We start from the raw sequence: 6015 nt of genomic DNA, 5'->3' as shown, positions 1-6015 counted from the left end.
CTGAGCGTGAATGTTTACAACCTTTTTTGTGGAAGTGAAGACGCGGTGGGACAACAGTAACAAAACGTGTCATCAAAAAGAGGATTAAGTGTAAGCACTGCGTTAGAGACGCGGGGAGGAGGATGTGGGTGAAGAAATGAATGTCTTATGCAATGAAGACACAACGTCCATCATTCTCTTGATCACCAGTTGGTCTTTCCTCCCTTCTTCACGCGTGAACCTGTGCGCCGGTCATAGAAAAGACACAAGCAGGAATATTGTGAGAAAGAAGGCCTCATCTTTTCTCAGACGAGCATTTTCTCAAAACATTTCCCCGAACTTATTTTCTCGAAAGAATGTCTGCTATAACCGCAAAACGACTTTCTGACAATAAAGTCTTTCACGGCCCACGTATGCTTGACAGAAGGCGTCAATATTTGTGTCAGGCGTGCAGTGTTTTGTGCGAAGAGGGACGTTTTGTCTTCGCGCAGGGATGCGTCAGTCAAGAAGCAGAAAGTCTCACTTCCCATAGCCTTGAGGAAGCGGAATTGTGGATGTTTGCCTTATAAGAACACGGGACAAAATGCTCAGACTGCGTGTTTGAAACGCAGAAAAACACAAAACACGGACTGACGTGCAGCAACTGCACATCTTTTAGAGGCTTTGAGAAAAATCCAGATTTTAATGATCCAGTCATGTGAGTTTTCACTACATAGTTTCCTACTTCCTCTGAACAGAAGGATCCTCTGTGCTAAACAAAATGATGGTGACAGTTCATCGCGTCTCCCATTTTGCTGGTATTTGCATCAGTATTGTTATTTTTCAATGCCTCACCTATTATAACACACATGCACTGGGATCTTGGTCCCATAATTGCTTCACATCCAGCCTTTAGGCTGTCTTTAATGCATGTTCAACTACAGAGGAACTGGATCATTTCTAGGCAAAAAATACACAACTCATAATCACACACACAAACTCAGGACACATCTTCACCACTGTTATAGACAGTGTTGTTGTTAATGTATGTTTGGGGGCGTTGAACCCCGGAACCTTCAGAGGTTTTTCAGGGTTCTCCCTGCCGGAATGTTATGTGTGGAACAGTTTCCTGTATGTGTGCGACTAGCTGTGGTTGTTTCTAAAAGTGGTCAGTAAACGTCCTAAAACTGGCACTTGAGTTTCCGAGCATTTTTATCCTGAGGTTATAACACCTTTTTGGCGACGAGGATAAAAGCCGAACGCGGACAGTTTTGAGTTTTTGCTACGGATTTTGCAGTCGGACTACCACTTCGCATCTATGGCTACGATCGGATCGCTCACGGAGTTTGCCGAGGGAGACGGCGACTGGATTGAATATGTCGAGAGGCTTGAACACTTTTTCTTGGCAAACGACATTTCGGACGAAGAAAAAAAAAGGTCAGTTCTTCTCAGTGCGTGTGGAGCGAGGACCTACAAGTTGATACGTAACCTGACGACGCCTCGGAAGCCCGGGGACTTCAGTTTCAAAGAACTGGTGACGTTGGTGCAAAATCATCACTGCCCGAAACCCTCCGTGATTGTTCAGCGGTTCAAATTCCACACTCATTCACGCAAGCCGGGAGTTTCGGTGGCTGCGTATGTGACGGAGCTGAGACAGCTATCAGAGCACTGTGAGTTTGGAGGCGTGCTGGATGACATGCTCCGCGACAGGTTGGTGTGTGGTATAAATGATGATGGCATGCAGCTTCGGTTGTTGGGGGAGCCCACACTGGACTTTAAGAAAGCTTTGGAAATTGCTCAGGCAATAGAAACGGCAGCTAATAACACTAAAGACATTCGGAAAGCTAACAACAATATGCACTCAACCGAGGTGCATCATGTATCTCGGAGTGTGAGGGGCAAACTGAGGGAGCTTTTGGAGTGTTACCGGTGTGGGGGGGCACACTTTGCCAAGGACTGTGTTTTCAAAGACAGTACCTGCCATAACTGCAAGAAAAAGGGGCACTTAGCCAAGAAATGCAGGGGCACTAAGGAGAAATCAAAGAAGGAATGGAAGACAAAACACAAACTAAACACTCATCACCTGCAGGGCATGGCACCTGAGGAGGATGAGTGTGTTTTCAACATGTTTAATCTGGTTGGCTTTAATAAGTGCTGTGCGAAGCCCATCTATGCCACTATCCAGGTAAATGGGAAGGAGCTACAAATGGAGGTGGATACAGGGGCTTCAGCTTCGGTGATCAGCCAAGCCACCTACCACAGCTTGTGGCACTCGGGCGGGGCACCAGCCCTCCAAGCGACTGAGATAAGCCTTAGACAGTACACAGGTGAATGCATTCCCCTGCTTGGTGCTATAGAGGTGCATGCAGCATATCAGGGTCAAGAAGCTGCAGCAACACTGCTGGTGGTGAAAGGGGAGGGGCCTAGTCTGCTGGGTCGTGACCTTCTGCAGAAAATCCGCCTGAACTGGAGGGAAATCAGGTATGTAACGGTAATAGCAGAGTTACTGGGAAAGTATGCAGATGTGTTCAAGAATGAATTGGGCACTCTCCGGGGCACCACTGTGAAGCTGTGTGTGGACCCTTTTGCCCGGCCACGCTTTTTCAAACCACGCACTGTACCATACGCCATGAAGGCCAAGGTGGAAGCAGAGTTGGAGAGACTACAACAGATAGGGGTCATTGAGCCAATAGAGTTCTCGGACTGGGCAGCCCCGATCGTACCAGTGTTGAAAGAGGACGGAGGGGTGCGTATATGCGGTGATTACAAACTGACAGTGAACCAAGCCTCTCAGCTCGACGCCTACCCTCTGCCTCGAGTGGATGACCTTTTTGCCACACTGGCGGGTGGTCGGACATTCACAAAGTTGGATATGAGTCATGCTTACCAGCAGTTGCTGCTGGATGAGGAATCAAAAAAATATGTGACAATAAACACACACAAGGGGCTGTTCAAGTACAACCGCCTGGTGTTTGGCGTTGCATCCAGTCCGGCTATCTTTCAGCGCACTATGGACAATCTTCTGCAAACCATTCCTGGTGTTGCTGTTTACTTGGATGACATTTTAGTTACAGGTAAAACAGAAGAGGAGCATCTGCGTAACCTTGAGCAGGTGTTGAAGAAGCTCTCAGAAGCTGGGTTGCGTTTGAAGCGCAGTAAGTGTGTTTTCCAAGCCCCTAGCGTGACATACCTGGGTCATCGCATTTCTGCACAGGGCCTGTCCCCGCTGGAAGAGAAAGTGAGGGCAGTAAAAGAAGCCCCGAGTCCAAAGAATGTAGCTGAACTAAGATCATTCTTGGGCTTAGTGAACTATTATGGGAAGTTTTTGCCTGACCTCTCCAGCATGCTTGCTCCCCTGTACGGGCTGCTGCACAAAGACAGTCAGTGGAGGTGGTCCCAAGCACAGGAGAAGGCCTTCAGACAGGTAAAAGAACTGTTACAATCGGCACCACTCCTGGTGCATTTTGATCCGGAGAAGGAGGTGGTCCTGTCCTGTGATGCCTCCCCGTATGGCATAGGAGCTGTTCTTTCCCATCGTATGGAAGAGGGGGAAGAGAAACCGGTCGGATATGCGTCACGCACGCTCACAGCAGCAGAAAAGGGCTATTCACAGCTTGAGAAGGAAGGCTTAGCAATAGTTTTTGCTGTGAAACGTTTTCATCAGTACCTGTATGGCCGCCCATTTACTGTTGTTACAGACCATAAGCCCCTCCTGAGTCTCTTTAGTGAAACAAAAGGCATCCCACCCATGGCTTCAGCCCGGGTTCAGCGCTGGGCATTAACACTGTCGGCATACCAGTATCGCATTGTTTATAAGGCGGGACCTGAAAATGCGAATGCAGATGCTTTCAGCCGCCTCCCCCTCCCGGAGGTCCCCGACCAGTCGAACTTGCCCCCAGAAACTGTGTTTTTGCTGGACAAGCTGGCGAACTCTCCGGTCTGTGCTAAAAACATCAAAGCATGGACTGAACGGGATCCAGAGTTATCTCAGGTTAAACAGTGGCTGTTGCAGGGCTGGCCAGCAACAGTGGAGCAAGATCAGCTCAAACCGTATGCCAAGCGTCAGCAGGAGCTCAGTGTTCAAGATGGCTGCATCCTGTGGGGTTCCCGAGTCATTATTCCGCCTCCAGGTCGGTCACAGATCATTGAAGTGTTGCATGAGGCTCATCCAGGGATTTCTCGGATGAAAAGTCTGGCAAGGTCATTCGTGTGGTGGCCGGGAATGGACAGTGCCTTGGAAGACAAGGTAAAAGCCTGTTCTCAATGTCAGTCAAACCAAAAAATGCCACCACCTGCCCCACTCCACCCATGGGAGTGGCCTGGCCGTCCATGGTCCAGGCTTCATCTAGATTTTGCCGGCCCCTTTTTGGGCCACATGTTCCTGGTGTTGGTGGATGCGCATTCAAAATGGCTGGATGCCCACATAATGCCGACCATCACAGCCCCAGTCGTCGCAGACACACTCCGGAGAATCTTTGCAACACATGGATTACCAGAGGCAGTGGTCACGGACAATGGGCCCACGTTCACAAGTGGGGTTTTCCAAGAATTTATGGAGAGAAATGGGATCCGACATATCTGCACAGCACCCTACCACCCTGCCTCCAATGGCTTAGCGGAGCGCGCCGTGGAGACGCTGAAAGACGGTCTAAAAAAAAAATGCCAGGTCTTTCCATAGAAAAGAGGCTCTGCCGTTTCCTGTTTCAGTATCGCATCACGCCTCATACAACCACAAGCTTGTCCCCAGCGGAGTTGCTGATGGGGAGGAAGCCCAGATCTCATCTGGACCTTCTTCGCCCAGATGTGGGAGCCAGAGTCGCCCAGTCACAAGGTGGGCAGAAGGTGAGACATGATCTACATGCCAGAGGCTGTGTTTTCAGGCAGGGAGACTGTGTGTATATCAAAAACTTTACGGGTGGCTCACGGTGGCTGCCTGGCGTCATTCACCACAGTTCAGGGCCAGTATCTTTTGTGGTGGAGTTGTTGGATGGCAGACAAGTTCGCAGGCACAAGGATCATGTGAGAGCCCGCATGGATGGAGCTGAGAAGAGGGCTCAGAGTGGTTCGCACGCACATGGTGGAGACAGGGCTGTGGACATTGTGGGGCCTCAGAGTGGTTCACCCGAAGGGGAAGTCGTGTCAGCAGCCCCTGAGATCGGGATTGGTTCTTCAGTATCACCAGAAGGGCTGGTGGAGCAATCACCTGAGCCGAACCCGGTCACAGGAGCTCAGCAGGCTCCTAGCCTAGAGAACCCAGCAGCAGGACTGAGAAGGTCAAAGAGGCAGCACAAGCCCCCTGATAGACTGAATTGTTAAAATAATGTGGTGTTGAATTCTCCCTCTCTTTTTGTACTTATGCATAATTGCTATGTTGTGGGTTTTTGCTTAAGGGGGGGGAAGTGTTATAGACAGTGTTGTTGTTAATGTATGTTTGGGGGCGTTGAACCCCGGAACCTTCAGAGGTTTTTCAGGGTTCTCCCTGCCGGAATGTTATGTGTGGAACAGTTTCCTGTATGTGTGCGACTAGCTGTGGTTGTTTCTAAAAGTGGTCAGTAAACGTCCTAAAACTGGCACTTGAGTTTCCGAGCATTTTTATCCTGAGGTTATAACAACCACTACATGCTGTTTTAAAAACAAATTTATGTTCCAGCCCTGCCTTCCTCTGTGGCACCAACAAAACTCACGTGGACAAGCTTCAGATTACTAATATAATTCACCATGGAAACACAAACACACCAAGTGAAGGCTTCTGAGGCAGATTTATCTGTGGGCAGAGGTGGTCACAAGGTCACTGCAGGTTTTCCTGTATGAGAGAAAGTGTGTGTGTGTGTGTGTGTTTGCTGTACACGTGGTGTGAAGCAGGTGACCTTTTCTTGTTGCTTTCTAAATGAAGACATTTATTTAAGATATGTAATAGCCTGCAAAGCGCTGACAACAAAGCCACCTCGGTGACCTTGGTAATCAGTGAAAGACAAGCAGGCACTACAGAAATGTCTGAGCGTGTCGCACGTGTCCGAGGTTGTAAGACATGTGACACGAGAAACACTGAAGGTGTAT

This window comes from Maylandia zebra, linkage group LG17 (assembly GCF_041146795.1).
Source record: "Maylandia zebra isolate NMK-2024a linkage group LG17, Mzebra_GT3a, whole genome shotgun sequence".
NCBI lineage: Eukaryota > Metazoa > Chordata > Actinopteri > Cichliformes > Cichlidae > Maylandia > Maylandia zebra.
This window is presented reverse-complemented; position numbering follows the sequence as displayed.